The sequence below is a fragment of the Euprymna scolopes genome, chromosome 18, assembly GCF_053919585.1.
Source record: "Euprymna scolopes isolate OS-2025 chromosome 18, ASM5391958v1, whole genome shotgun sequence".
Lineage (NCBI taxonomy): Eukaryota > Metazoa > Mollusca > Cephalopoda > Sepiida > Sepiolidae > Euprymna > Euprymna scolopes.
The window spans coordinates 85,231,957-85,249,254 of NC_136499.1; the positions used below are offsets into that span (position 1 = coordinate 85,231,957).

The following is a 17,298-nucleotide window of genomic DNA, read 5'->3' on the forward strand; positions in this document are numbered from 1 at the left end:
TAAGATTGTGAATTCAATTCTAAGTTTATTTTCAGTTTATGTTATTACTAGCGGAAGTGCCCGGCGTTGCGTGGCGTTGCCCGGCGTTGCCCAGCGTTGCCCGGCGTTGCCCAGATGTTTGGAGGTGTGTTTTGAGCCGAAAAAAAGTGGTAGTAGTCAGGCACACTCGAACCTGTGACACGAAGGTGGAAAAGAAAGTGAAAGAAAACCTGACATCTTACCGCTACACTGTAACGCGACAGGAAGTGAAAAGCGTTCAAATTTAGTGATGTCAATGAAAAAGTTGACTTGCAAAACTGGATAGTTAAGTGAATGAGTTCACGCAGGCGCAGAAATGAACGTCTGGCTGCAGGCCATTTAAGTTTTCCACTTTCTGCCTCATACTTGTTTTCCCACGATGTTTGAAAAAACCAGCTCCCTCCCAAAAGGCAGCATCTAAATGAATAGCAATTGTCTGATATGAAGGGTTTCCTCAAAATTGTTAAAAGCTGATTGACTTCAGCACGTCCCGGCCACAAAGGCCGGTGAGTGACTTTGCTCTGATTAGTTTCGCTTTTTTTATATGAGAAAGACAAATAAACACTCGAAACAAGGGATTTTTTTTAAATCGATCAAAATAAAGATCGAGACAAAGTCCGTTCGCATATTGGAGATATTATAATCTAGGGAGTATAAGGAAAGTTCTCCAAAATAGTAACCTCGTCAAGAAACCCCGCGAAAAAGCCTTTCTTGGACATAAACGTACAAAGCCGTTTTGCCTTTTATATATAGATTACAAAAAAAGAAGTAATATATGTGTAAACAAATACTAAACAAATTCACTTGTTGAGAAATGTATTAATATTTCCTTTTCAAATTCTGGGTAGTTAAAATGTCCACAAAAGAAATGTGTTTAAGCATTCCATTGAGTCTCGACTACATTGAGTGGTTGATGCTATACAAAACATTTGAAAGAAACACGCTGCGTGTGGACATGTGACGGCAGTTGTTTCTGTCTGAAATAATTTTATCTTGCATATGTATATAGTGAAGCAATTTCCAACCACATTTCTCCTGAGCTAGCAATGCTTGAGGCCACATGCACGAGATTAACAACGACTGAAAAAAATAATTCTATAATTTATTCATTTTGAACAGATTTTTATATGTCCTTTAGATTTATTGAAGATGAAGAGAAAACAGAAAGACTGAAATGGGACTGTAAGATTGTTTCAAGATGAAAGAATTTTTTGCCACCTTTTAAGGGTATGAATTCGTCTCAAAAAGAAAGTTTGTATGATTTAAAATGAGGCAGATTTCACTGAGAACTTGAAATAATAATAAAAAAAAGTGCATTCGTTTAATGCCAACCAGAGAAAGAAAGACAAAGAGGCGAGGGAGTGAAAGGGAGAGTGTTCATCTCCGCCCACTCCTCTATTTAAACTCTTCTCACTAATTTTCTATCTCGTTAGTATATCTTTCTTTTAGCAAGTTAAGATTAAGTTAGTTTTCATTCAAATTACCTGCTTTAAAAAGGAATAACCCATATTTAAACTGTTTGTAATTTATCATTTGTTATTAATATGGCTATGACAACAGCATGTTCTTTTTATTGTTTTGACTCTCGAGTATATATCCGACACAGTTAGACACAGTTGATTAACCGAAAACCACATCACTCTATATAAAAGCATATAAGATATCAACTGATACACACTCGAGAGTCAAAACAATGAAAAGAATATGCTGTTGTCCTAGCCCTAGTTATTAAATCGTTTTAATTAATTAATGTCAATGTCGATAAAAGTATTATATATTAACACCAAACATTAATTATAAACTGTTTAAAAATAGTTATGCAAATTAGTAATACAAACATTTGTATGACGGTTGGATCTTTGTGATTTACTATATATATAGAATTTGAGAAGACTATGTTGCATTATTGATTTAAATAGCAGTGAGCAGGTTTTCTATTCATGTTATTAATTTCGGTTTAATATCCGCTTTATATGTGTAAGACGGCTTTTAGAAAATGACTTTCTAGGTCTTTATTTATTCTTTTTTCTATCAAATCCATTCTAATCACGTCCTTCTTATGTTTTCATAGGCCTTTCAGTGTAAACTCAATCGTCTATATTAACTGTTTAACATTTATTATCCCACAAACTCTCATTTGTTCTTTCAATATGACTATACCATCCGAGTTTCCTTTTCAGCACACACACCACTTTGTACTGTTCAGATTTAATCTTCTTCTAACGTCATCAGAACTAAACCAATCTTTAAGACTCACCTTATACATTTAGATATCATTTCTCGCCATGCGATGCATGTCATCACGCAAACCAGGTTTTTATTTATCCTTCTTCTATACATCGTTACACTGCATACATATAACCAATAAAGTACTCCCTTTGCAAACAGAAGTGATGCTTCATCTACAACTCTTACAAACACACTAACACCTACTCCACCCTGTGCTTCTAAAGTACCACAAAGGTTACAAAACTTTTAGACAATTCCAATAGTTTTTTGACGTCTATTATATTACACATTTAACACATGAACTGGTTATCCTTTCTCAACGTATTAGTTATTCTACTGCCCTTCTTGTGTGACCAATACTTACAATATCACAAATCATTGAATTGTATCCAAATCCCTTTCCATGGGGATTTCTTTTTTATGGGAGTTTTCCAACAATGTAACTATTTATCTTGATACCAATCATTCTCAAACCTTTACTTTTTATAGCATTTTCTAAATCATTATCTTAACACGTAAGTCTTCCATTATTTCAGAGGCAAGTACTTAATCACCAAGCCAACAGCATTTCTTCCGGACAACTCATGTGGAACTTCCTAGAAAATGCTTCTAAGACATAAATGAAAAGCAATACATTCAGTTCAGAATCCTGATATAAGCTTACTTTAACATCAAAGCTGTCAGTAAATATACTGTTAATTCTAGCAAAATTTTGAGAATCTCTGTACATTGCTTGAAGAATCAACACTAGCCTTCGTTTGCACCTAGTTCATACAAAGCCTTCCAGACAACATCTTGTGGCACTCTGTCAAAAGCTTTCTATAGATCCGCAAAAAACAAAATACAGCTTCTTTTTATACTTCATTCGTTTCAGCCTAGATCTAGCACCTGTGATACTTTGCTGAAGCATAAAAAGTGAACTATGTTTATCTGACTAATTATCTGCTTCTCAATTATTTTCTGAATCACTTCCAGAATTCCATCTATCGACCTTACACTTCTGTACTCGCCTCGATCTAATACTTCTTTTCTTCTTGTAACAACTCATAATGTTTTTAAGTTTGGGAGTAATCTTTTGTCAAACCTGTGTCATTCCAATGTCTGTTTCACTTTCCGTCTTCAACATTTCTCCAACAATGCCTTAGGATCCTCCAGCCGTATCCTTCTTCATCTTACAACTTCCTATTTCGTCCTCAATTCTTATAGCTGGACCAGTTACTGCTTCTGCAACTTCGAGATTTTTTTTCCTGTAAAATGCAGCATTTAACAATTTCTCATGGTGGCATTTCAAAACACCCGACGTGTCCTGCTCATTTATTGCTAACATTCCATTGTCATTTCCAATTTCTTTTTAACAATATCGATATTTGGTTTTGTCGGATGTTTAGTTATCTTGAATATTTGAATCTGTTGTCGTATATCTTGTTAGCCTCCCCTTGAATTTTGTATATTGGTCTTTGCTTCTAGATACACATCCTTATTCACTAAAATTTTTATCCATTGACTCATAAGCTTCTGCATTCCTTTCTCAATTCCTCATTTCACCACTATGTCAGCGTATTTTTTGTTCATCCACAAGTCTAGTCTGTTACCACCAACAGTGTATCCTTTAGCTTCTTCATCTTATTTTCTGAAGTAAATCTGGTAGCCAAAGGTCCCATCACTTGTGCTCTAAATTAATATTTCACATGTTATTTATTCAAGTCCCTGTTTGACAAGAAGATCAAGTAAAATGTGTCTTAACATGTATCGTCAACATCTGAAAAAGGAAACAAATACAAATAAAAATCCAGTCAGCCCTTTTTGTTATAGTCCATCAGTGTTTTCAGTGCTGTTGGAACCCTTTTCAAGGTAGAAGGTGTAGGCAAGTTGTGAACTGGTGGTGCAATTATGTTTTATGCAGGGTTCACAGCAGGGGGCACACTGCGTTTCTGTGCGTTATCTTTCAGTTAGCATTGTTTCAGATGATGACTGAATCGGAATTCCTGAGAATGATCCATCGATGGTTAATAGGTGATAAAGATGGTTGATTGACATGCATTGATGTAAGAAACATTGGTTAATCAATGAAGTTTTGCTTGAATCAAGCAGTTTAACAGTGTATTGCTTGAATTTTTGAGTCTGTACAATCTGACCTTGTCTGCACCATCGTTTGTCTTTTCCTTGGATCAGAAAGTGTGTAGTGATGGGTAGTGCGTGCAGTTCTTTCATTTTGTAATTGTATTCTATCATGATGGCCGAGTGTTTCTTGTGAAATTGAAAACTTCATCTTTGAGCTGCAATAAACATGTCTTGATGAAGTTGGTATTGGGTTATTTGGGAGAACGTCCCAGAGCTATGGGAAATAATCTGTGCAGGCCTCAATTTCTAGTCTTGAAGTGAGGTGTGATATTTGAGGATCGCTTTAACGACAGAATTAGTGTTGAGGGACCCTGTGGATGAAATGTTCTCTCGAATGATACGTTTTGCTGTTTTTATAGTGATTTCTACCCTCCTGTTTGACTGTGCATATCCCACCAAAAAGATCTGGTGTCGAACACCATAAGACGTTAAGAGATTTTTAAATGTGGATCACCATCAGAAGCTATTTCCTCAAGAACCCCATAAACCGAAAAATGCTCTCTTACAATCTTAACTAACAGAGTGGATGTGGCTACACATTGATCTACCACTAAATCAGTGATGACAACATAACTGAAATAATCAATAAAAAATAGTCCATGCACACGTGTTAGAATGGATACTCAAGAAGATCCTAGAGAATCAATAATTCAGCTTGTTGTGACTTATGATGCAACATTTCATGCAATATTTCTGATAAATGGTGATGTCTCTGCGCCTCGCAAGTATATGCATTTGTTGCCTTGAGCACTCATGGACGTAGAACTTTGGTGTGCAAAGTGTAGGGGTTCCAAAACCTGTTTTTGCAAAAAAGGTGGTATAACAAGGCGATCATGTAAAAACAGGAATCCATCAATACATAATAGCCTGTCGTGTGCTTCCCAAAAATCACGGATAGCAGGTCCAGCATTTGTTAGGGAACCCTTCAGCGATGACAGTCTTGAGCAGCTTGCCGGAAAGGTCAACATTCTGGGTATTCATTATCTCTTCTAATGTGATGACACTCTTTGATCATGTATCTAGAGATTGAAAATCCCTAAGTGCACTGATGAGATTGATAAGGATCTGGCGAGTATCATTTTTTATGCGCGAGTGGGTGTCGAGATAGCTTGTTGACTTTGAAACTCAGTACCTCATTATTGGAAATGTACAATCAAATTACCAACTTGATGTTGAGAAGGGTATCATCAATCCTGTTGATCATAATAACCTTATCAAATGGTGAAGTTCAATGGTAATTGTAACGAAGAGTGACACTATAATAAGACGCACCATTGACTTCCAGAAGCTCAATGCTCAAGGCTCAAGGAAGACTCACTTTTTAATTTGGCTTCTCAAATCCCACACGGTACCAAAAACAAAACTAATCGATGTGGTGAACAGATACCATGCCGTTAAACTGGATGAAGAAAGTGAGCACTTGACGACCTTTATCACAGAATGGGGACGATATAATTATTTACGAGTACCTTAAGGTTTTATTGCATCCGATGATATTTACAATCAGCATATACCAAAGTAAAAATGGTAGATGACACATTACTTTATTCTGACTCGACTGAACAATCATTTTATGACACATCGTACATTCTTACACTCTTAACTGAGAAGGGTATTGTAGCAAGTGCTAAGAAATTCTAGTCAATTTTGCAGGTTTTAAGTTATCCCAAAACTGTGTTGCCTGAATATCATGCTTGACACCATTTTGAACTTTTACACTGATTTATAGTCAGCTGGTTCCTGGTTTGGTCCAATAAATCAAGTTTCCTAAGCATACTACTCCGTTTATGCAGCCATTTAGAGATTTGATCAAGCTCCATACAAAGTTTTATTAGGACCAAACATTAAATAACCTTTTTTGAAGACTCAAAGTGGAAAATTGCAGAACTGGTGAAGGACAGTGTTTAATCCTTTGAATTTTCATGACCTGTATTCAAGTCGATTGGTGCCACGAGAGCATCGGCTACCTTTTTCTACAGAAGCACTGCTGATGTCAATCAAAGAACTCCACTTACTGTCAAACTGACTAAACTTTCGTCAGAATATTGGCTTGTAATATTGTTATCAAGTCCACAATCAAGTTATTCACTGTGAAATCTTCTATTGATCGTCCCTTCCATAGGAAGAAGTTTAACTTCAAGAACAAACTTTTCTTTTACCCCACGAGATGTCTTCAATATGGAATTGCAAATAACCAGTTTCTATTTTGTCACAATCTCGTTACCATGTATTACTTTCACATCAATTAAAAGTTTTCCTTTTATCATACTAGCAAAAAATCTACTTGAGTTATTTTCTGTATCAGATTCATATGTGACAAGATGGGTTTGCTTTGTGCAACTGGCATATTTATTGCAAAATAAAGTTCTAAAATTCTTTCCTCGTGTATTTCACTCACCCATTTCTTCATGCACACTCTCCAAATCATCGCAGCATTCACTTCCTTTTCACAATAAAAATACACTAGCTGTTACCTTTTCATTTTAAATCAATATAGTTTATAGTTTGTCTTCTTTCTTGCGATTATTATCAACGCTTTTCATGGACACACCATGACCTAATGAGGTCAGTACATCTTTAAAGAAATTCAGCAATCTCGCCAGACCTTTCATGCAAGCTTCCGATATTTAAACTACATAGCCTAAAATGCAATCGATTTTCTTTGGAAGTAATTTCCTGATTGAAGCCAATATTTTTATGCTTTTCTTGACATTAACCCCATTAAATGATGGGAGCCAATGTTATTGTAGTGTTTTGTGAGTTTAAATTTATAAAGAATAATGAAAGAGCATCCTTACAGCAACTTACATAGAAGTAAAGAATTTCTTTTCTTTTTAAATTTTAGGGGGTAGGGAGGGAAATTGTAAATGGTAGTATCTATGAACAAACAGTGGAAGAAAGATAGAAATATAATCTCCATATATAATATTGTGATTGCAAAAATTCCCCTCTGAACCAACGTAACATAGCTTTCCAACAACAGATGCTACATACAAATTCAATACATCTACCCTAACAGCGAAAATCTTATGTAGTTATGTAGCAGAAGTAGCAATAACTAAAATGAGGGGGAAAAGAGCTTACCTCGGGTACGTCTGTTGTGTCACCAGTTGGGGGGGAAAAGAGAATTCCAAGATGGCGTCCGGGGGTTTTTATTAGCATTTACCCCATGCAACTCTCGGAAAATCACGTTTCTGTCTCATGTGATTATGCAAATGGATAATTCCCGGCCACTATAAAAGCAGGAGGCTAGAGACGAGTCGGCAGTGTCCTGCAAACTGTGTGTGTGGGTGTTTCTGGCGATTGGAGTGTGTCTTCTTTTACCACGGTTATCACGGACAGGAATTCCCTCTCTTCTGGAGGTGGGCGATATTGACTATTTTGAAGTTGTACTGTTGCTGACAGAACATTTATTTATTTTTTTTTTTTTGCCTACTACATTTTTGTTTCAAGTTACGACTACCATTTCTGCCACATTCACTCATGATAATAAAATTAAATTACATCCGATGAGCAACATAATCATAATCGCCACATCTACAAAGGAAGAAGTTCCTATTTTTCTCTTTTAATATTTATTGCTCCTACCGCTACCAGTTGAGACCAGGTCAAATTCTAAATTTTCCTACGATGTTGTGCTTGCACTACCATTAACTGATTTTTACATGCATAAACATAATGAACTGTTTCCATTTTTCGATTCACAAATAATAAAGTCTCCACTTCCTTATTCTGTCTATTGTGATTGGCTGAGCATTGAACATTATCATATTTGAGGTTAACGGTATTTGTATCATAAATGGACGCTAACCTACCATTCAAATATGGCGTTGCAATGATACCTATTTTTCACATCTGACTACATTGCTTCGCTCTTTTTCTTTGATCATGCAGACAAAACACAACAGACCTTTAATACACGAAATAAAATACGTTGTTTCTTTCTGTTTTTACGTGAATTTTTCCTATTTACAAATACTACTAAATGGCAAAATTTCGGTAGATGATGAACACACAAACACAGAGCAGTAGATTTGTTTATCACGTGCGTGATGTCGAAAATTACTTGTCTAATCGAAAGTTTTGTAATCATATTCTTCTCAACTCTCTTTCAATTTCTCTCTCTCTTAGGATATTTTTTTATAATGAAAAAAACGTTTGCTACATTAATTCCTTCGCATGAAAAACTTCAATTTTATTCATTTATTTATTGCTGATTTTTTAGTTGTTGTTTCATGACGTTTCTGTCAACTATTCAGTGTGAGAGATTTCCATCAATTTTTTGCCTTTGTTCTTCTGTGCCTATGGCTAATTTAACCCGAAAATTGTTAGTTCGAAGTACAGCATAGTTAACAATGCACCAGCGCAAGTGTATAATAGTTAAGTCTTGATTATTTAACCACATTCGATACTAAACCCTGTGCAAAGATTAGGTATTTACAGTTGTTAGTGCTCAACTCCGAAAATTTGAAATCATCTCAGTGTTTGGTAAGATGAAGACTACACAACTTTCCCTGGCGTACCCACCTTTTGTTAAAAGAGACACTTTAGGGCTAAGCAATTTAGTTAATAATTCTGTCAATTTAACAAATGTAACATTGCTGATTTTTGTGGCAATACATAATTGATGAATTTGATAGCAAACCATAGCAAATGTCTTCATAGCAAACGAACCTTTTTAAAATCGGTTCAATTCACGCAGCAGTTATTATGAAGATATTCGTATTGTCTGAAAATGTACTTTTGTTTTCAGGGTTTCAATTAAAATTGCTGATAGCGCTTTGTTAATATGCACTTTAATCTTACCATTTAACCGTTATTTGCTAATTCATATAATTATTTGCTGTTATTGTTGTGTTTGAATAAAATTTACTCAAATTATCTTCATTTTTCTCTTCTTTTTTATTTGAATTAGTTGTTTCTCTCAGAATTTCTCTCATAGTAAAAAACTGTTGTTTCTTTTGATGATTAATAATTTTGATGGTTAATCATATTTTTGATAGTTAATCATTTTTTTGATGCTTAATAATTTTTTTGATGATTAATAATTTTTTGATGATTAATCATTTTTTTGGTGCTTAATCATTTTTTTGATGCTTAATCATTTTTTGATGATTAATCATTTTTTGATGATTAATCATTTTTTTGATGATTAATCATTTTTTGATGTTAATCATTTTTTGATGGTTAATCATTTTTTGATGCTTAATCATTTTTTTGATGTTTAATATTTTTTTTGATAATTAATCATTTTTTGATGCTTAATAGTTTTTTTGATGATTAATAATTTTTTGATACTTAATAATTTTTTTGATGATTAATCGTTTTTTTGATGATTAATCATATTTTTAATGATTAATCATTTTCAACATAGCACTTTGGAATTCCTTTATTTTTCGTCACATAAAATAGGCTACAAACACTTTTTGCATATATATATATATATATATATATATATATATATATATATATATATATATATATATATATATATATATGTGTGTGTGTGTGTGTGTGTGTGTGCGTGCGCACATGTGCATGTTACATGATCGTAACATTTCTCACTGGAAAATAAATTCTTTACTTTTTAGCATGAGAAAAAATAAATTCGTTCCAACTTATTTTCATGTTCCTGATTAAATGATTAAAAATAAAAACGAAAAATATCGATGTACATTGTTATGTTGTTTTTTTTTGCTCGACTGGAAATATTTTTGTCATCTTCAAGGATGAAAATACTTTTGTTTTTAATCCTATTTTCTAACTTTGTAGTGTTTCTCCTTTCACAGATTTAGCTGTGGCTGTTAAAATTCAGGAATAGCTTGCTATTGCTTTTGTAATTAATAATTTTTCCGAGCAACACGTTTTTCGAAAATACAGCATTCCAGTGATAGTAATGGTTATGTTCTATCTGACATAAGTCTGAGTTTTCATTGCCAGTGCAACATTAGCGCAGGTTGTTTTCTCTTCAAATAAGTCAAAGTGTTACATGAAAGGGCTGTGCGTTCTCATGTAAGTAAGAAGACATACTAGATAAGTGAAAATGATATTAGGATAAGGCTAGAATCGAACCCTGTAGGCAAGGGTTAAAGATAATGGAAAATGGAATGTTAGAAATTCAGTCCATTGTTAATTTTATTAGAAATAGTTAAATATTGTTCATGTCAGAAAAAGAGTCGATTGTCCATTCTTTTAGAAATCTGAATATTAAATATGCCAGTTAAATGAATGCACAATGCGAGTTAAAATATATTGTTTAAAAATAGGTTAGAATTAGATTGAGGATTCTTTTGTTTACCAAAAGTGTGTTTGGACAAACATATGTAAAGCCATGTGAAAATTATTCACGTTTGAAAACCACGCTTCTGACGTCATAAACAAAGGAGATTTCTCAATATAGGAATCGAAGGGCTCGAAGTTAAAAGTCAGTTGATGAGTAAGAGTTGATGAGAGAGAGTGAAGGGAGGAAAAATAGACCATGTAAATCAAAGCTGAATTCCTGACATCACCGATCGGTCGATTGAAGAAATCAACTATGTTTGTCACTGTTGTCTCGTGTCGTCATTCCTTACAACAAAAAGGTAAATGTGTTTTTATCATCATCTTATACCGAACTCTTGTATAACCCTTCCAAGTATAATATGTCCTCCCCACCATCATCATAAGTAAAGTATCTCCTCCTCTCTATATGTGTATAACAACTGTTATAAATGTCCCCAAAGAATTGTCATTACCAACGTCATTCGTGTATTATATGTACCCTGTTATGTACACAATATGAACCTGCTACACAGCAAAAGTTCTTGTCGTCAGTGTTACAGTACCAATAATAAATAACACGACGAGAGTGTCTATATTTACAAGAGTGTCTATTTACAGAAGTACAGAATAATATGTTACAGAAATAATGATCCAATACTGATCCATCCTTCGTCATAGGCTCCTTTATACACATAGTGTCTGGAAGAATCCATTTAGTAAGGAAATAGGGTAGATAACCATCACACCGTAACTTTTACGAGAGCTCGTAAAGGCAAAATTCAGTGAATCTCTTCATCAGAAAATTTACAAAAAACAACAATTTTCTTTGTTTTTGAAATGTATTGATTTTTTTAATTAACTTCGTTATGAATCTTTAATTGTCCCCAAAGAAAAAGGAGCAGATAGTATGAATAAGACTCCGGGTGGCACTTTGCCTCGTACACCGCTGCTAGTATATATATATATATATATATATATATATATATATATATATATATATATATATATATATATATATAAATCTTATTGAAAATTAATTCAAATATTCAAAAAAAAAACAAAAAAACATTAAAAACATGTAAAGAAGGTATACAACATTTTTAATTATCCGCCAAGGAGTACAAATAAATTTGGAAGACCTTATTCTGCAGGGTTTCGAAAAATGCAATTATTCTCATCAAAATATACAATAAATTTTGCAGGTAAATGCATTAAAAGAAACTAAAAATATTAAATAAATCAGAAATATCTTACCTTTTAGGTCACTAATTGAGTATGGGTTACACGCAGAAAAAACTGAGTGTGCAAAGCGACTTCATATTTTTTTTAAATAAAATTACCAAAATTTTTTCTTAGAAGAAAATAACGCTATATCTCCCTCTCAATCTTTCTTCTTCAGTTTTTCGTTCTATTTTATAATAACTACTTGCCATGTTATTTATTATAGCTTATAATGGACTATTCCAAGTTTTTGTTTTATAGTTGGTTTTATTATCTTTGTTAATAAATAGAAAGAGAGAAAGAGAAAAGAAGAGAGAGAAAAAGAGAGAAAATCAGAAGCGAGAACAATAGGAAATGAATAAAATGAGAGAGGGTGAGAGTAATAGACTGAAACTAAGAGATGGGTAACTTCATGAATACATTTCAAATTCCAGCAAATTAGTAAAAAATGGATTTTTATAAAATATGACTCAATCACCAAACCAAGGAATAATTTAACATGAATTTTATGTGATTAAAATAAACTCATTTTTAGTATAATGGACAAATATTTGTACTTATAATAGAAATAATTGTTCTTGTCTTTTTTTTAACCTCAATAGTGTATGGTGTGCACGTTTGTGATTTAGTTTGCTTGCTGAATAAAACCTGATAAAAGGTAATGCCGTCTCCGATTTATATTCTAATATGGATGACAGTTTCCTCTTTTAATAAATGTATCGATGCATGAATGTACAATTAAGCGCATTATAAATCAATATTATGAATAACATTTGTCTTAGGTTTGCTGATTTGAGTCTACAACATTTTGGGACCGGCATCGTATTCATTCACTTGTATTAAGCCCCATGTGAAATTGATTAAACACACCACCTAGTGGTGGCATCACCATGGCTTTATGCGTTGAGGCTTGTTGTAAATATTGATCCAAATATTATTTGTCGCAATCTTCCTTGGCAGAAATTGAGATTTACAAACAGACCATCTTAAAATGTTTATTTCAATCTTTCTTGTATTTGTTTTGTAAAAATTATTTCATAAACGATTCGAAATAAAATACAAAAAACGAAAGAATAAAAACGATAATATCGTCAAGATTTTTAAAATGTCACCGATTGAAATATAGTAGTCGCTACAATTTTCAATATGTCTTAGCCATTATATGATCTTAGTGCATCTTGTCATCTTATTTCGTTCTTTCTAAATACCACATGATAACAATTAACTAGAATAACAACCCCTATACCCTGATTTTGGAGCGATTTTCTTCAGCTCATATATGGAAGTTTGTGAAACAAAATTTCTGTAATCGATAATAGAACTGATTATTTTTAATAATTTTTTTGTAATAAGTGATAATTTTTGGTCATTTAACATCAACATACTTTACTCTCAATTACTTACATTTGTAATTGTATTAAAAATATAAGAGATTTGTATGTGTGAGTTGAATCATGCTCCCGTGATAGAAGGAAAAGGAACAGATAAATAAAACCATCTTAGCATAATCTGCATATATAGAGGGATATTTCCAAATGATGCTTGTATGAATTAAGCAATAAAATATATAAAAATGGCCTTTTTATAAACTTTATATAAAAGGGACACAACTCTTTTGTTCAAGTGCAACGTATCTGCAACAAAACAAAATAGCAAACGCATATACTAATAATGATGATAATAATTCAATCGACTGTACCAATTTGTTAAAATAATGATGCACAATGCCTACTCTATCCAAATAGTACTTATTCCTTTAATATTTATTACATATAAACAGAGCAGCGGACATAATATAGCAATTGAATAATCGATTCATGTGTGGTTGCATTGAGCTGGCAAGAATTTATTCCATTTTTAAAGTAAAAATAAAATTTATTTGGTAAATGCATGATTCAACATTTGCCAAAAATATGAAGGATAAATTTTAATTGAAAAGTTCATAAAATTTTTCTTCAAGTTATTAGATTTAAAAAACCTGAATTGAAAACATCGGTAATAACATTACATTTGCAATAGAACACTCTATTTGCTCATTTCGGAAGTGAAACATTTTGAGTTGCAACAATTTTTGGAAAGTCTGTAACTATAAATATAAGAGATAAAAACATTAAAAAAAATTCTTAAATCCTCAAAGATAAATATACATTTCACTATCTATGGAAACTTAAGGAAAAACCTGGATCAAATAAAGCTTACATAGACAATTGATACTAGTTTCACTAATAGAATAGTGTGATTATAAGTTTTATTTTGATCTCCATTAAATATAAATCTGGCAAACTATTGAAAATAGTCAACTAACCTTTATCAGCATCAATTGTTAACGTTTGGTTATATTTGTGCATGTTTTGTTTTCGATTGAACGAGGCATATTTTTGAAGAGCATGTAATTAATGACCATTTCTGGAACACATTCTAATTAATTACAATATTGCAAATAAAACACGTGTAAAGAAAAATATCAGCTGCTGCACAAAAGACTTTTTATTAAAAAAACACAAATTGCCGTTTTTATGACGAAAAAGCCAAACAGAATAAAAGGATCAGCTAATTAAGAAAATGAAATAGCATCGCTCTGAGACTTTTATTAGTTTTACAGCAATTAGCGATCGATTGGGGCGAGAAATTAAATAAATGCCATCGAACACGAGGAAATGCTTTGTTTCCTCTGTTGTATATGAACCCACTTTTCGGTAATGTTAATTTTATATATATATATATACATATATATATATATATATATATATATACATACATTATATATATATATATATATATATATATATATATATATATATATATATATACAATTATTTAAACACAAGTTGCTATTTGACGGAAGGTAGGGGAGGAAATTTGTGAGTGATACCTCTCCCAACGCTAGCAATCGGGTTAGATGAACAAAACAGATTGTATTTTCAATTACAATTGTATGAATCACAACTATACAAAGCTATCTCATCTTAAATAATGTTCTTTATCCTATATTGGGGAGACTACTATATTTTTAGGACAAGACAACGATGATTTTGACTTTGAACTTCATTTTAGTTATTATATCACGTTTAAAACGATGTTTCATTCAGCCTTCTTTAGATTTTGTTTTGATTATTTATGCACAGTGATGTTTTCTCTATATTTAAATATGATTACTGTTGATTATTTGTTCACGTCAATGCTTATTAATTAAGGATTAACGAATATTTTCTATATTTAAGTTTTAATAATGGCTTATTGAATTATGAAAAAGATTTTACTTTAGGATGTTTTCCTGCATTACTGATTTTACAGACACTAACTGAATTATTTGCATTTCTTAAATATTAACTAAGTTGCCAGTTGCATCATGCCAGTTCTTTCAATATTTGATTAATAATTTTATAACATGACTTGAGTGCATCATTCAACTCATAGATACAATGCTTCTGTTTGTATACTTATGATTCCCGGTATGCATCGGATGGTGATTTCAAGAAGAACACCCACTACTTTCATTCCAGTATCTCTTCTAAAACTATGTGTTGGTAAAATCGCATAGTTTTAGATGCTTGGGAATCTGTTTTTTTTTTTTTCGTAATAACAAATCTTTTATTATCTTTTAATCTTCATCTTCACCTCTTATCTTACAATTATTTATTTTTCTAATCAAGTGCAGATAATACCAACATGCATTATGTTTCATGGCTTCCATTTTTTTTTACATCAATCAAATTCTCTGTTTATTTAGTTGTAATTACATGTTTTGGATGATTTACACCAACTCTTTCAGGAGTGACCATTCTTCACAATCAATATGATTCCATTCAATACAGACAGAATCTTAATTCTATTCTTCCATCATTATATTCATTTGATGCCTATATTTTCCATTTCACTTGAGTTGGGGTTTTGTTTTCTTTTAATTGTGTGATTATCATTTTGGGGTTTCGTCATTTTTCAACTTAATCAACAAAAATAGACAAAGCCTGTAAAAAGTGCACCATATAATCACACTTCCCTTCCTTACTAAATGCTTTGGCAGAACTGCACCATTGATAAACATTATCATCAGCCAAAACATCCTCATCATAAAGACCTGATGATCTCAGTGCTCGACGGATGTTTGCATTTCAACTTCTATAAAACTTTTATATACTCTGTGTAGAGCTCTAACGATATCATTATTTGTTTTAGCTTCTAACTTTGTCATGGGCAAAGTAAATGACAAAGCATTGTATATCCATAAAATCTTTGCGACGCTTTTATGCTTTAATGGTTTGAATGTTTACAGCAAAGTTTGTTCGAACTTTATTCATTTTAAAAAATGAATTGGAATCTGGAATTCCATAGAAGCCTCTTCCTAAAAAAAAGAACTCGTAACGCCATTTTTAACTAAAGTTATTCCTAATAAGGAATGTTCAGCGTCAATTGGAGATGCGAAGCTTTTGGCTTGTTAGACCATTATATTTCAGAAATTTCGTTTTATTATGGAAATCAAAATATCAATAGTGTCCTGTCCAAATTTTCACGCCACATTAATCAGTTGAAATTGAGTGAAAGTTACTTTGAATTTTGCACCAACACTCTATGCCAGAATTATTTTTCGATCACGCTTTTCATTTTCTAATATTTTCCTTCACTGATTCTCTCACGATCAAATTGTCATGTGCTCCAATTCTATTGCCACAAATCTAGCAGTAGTGATGTGTGTTTCAACTCTCATTCTTTTGTTATTTTCTTTATGTGATTAAAATAAAATATTTTATTAATATTGGAAATTTTTGTTTTAAATCTATAACGTGTTGGTCAAAAGATTAATGCCAGACAAATGTTCGTTATCTTTAATGAATTAAATTAACTCTGTGCTGAAAATAAATACAACCTTTGCTTGATTAAAAACTATTTCTTAAAGTAAATTGTTCATAGAATTTTCATCTTTATTTAATTTATGTCTGCCTTGTTTTCAGCTGGCATTTAAACTAGGATTAAAGTGTAGTTTTTGTTACGTTCTTACGGTCTGTGGGAAACAGACATGCTTTATTTTTGCTTCAATCTAGTATTTCTCTTTTGGGGGAGAGCTGAATTTGCCCATATAAAAAACCGAGCTGATGACTAATGTTTTCTTCGCAGGTAAAAACGGACTATTGTTCTCGTCAATGTTGATACATACATAGACTGTTTTAGCTTTCTTAAATCTTAATTCACGAATTAAATATTACGTATTATTATGTTAGCAACTATGCCGCTTATTAAATGGATATTCATAGGTGGACTTATCGTCTTTGTTAGTAGGAAAACTAAAAAGCTTGTTCAAGTCCTTTCGTCTCAGAGACTGTTTCACTCAACAAAGCAGCTGATTTTGGTGCTGTGAAAATCTCTCCTGCTAGATGCGGAATATATTTTTCCTAACCCAAATTAGCTGAAATACTTGGCAAAACTGGCATAAGTGAGATATTAAATCATACT

At 32.3% G+C, this 17,298-nt stretch overlaps 1 protein-coding gene across 4 annotated transcripts in view; it reads right to left on the minus strand.

Annotated features, from left to right (window-relative positions):
* The window catches only part of LOC145297675 (uncharacterized), a 1,369,001-nt gene that overhangs the window by 745,647 nt on the left and 606,056 nt on the right, over positions 1-17,298 (minus strand). The window lies entirely within an intron of this gene.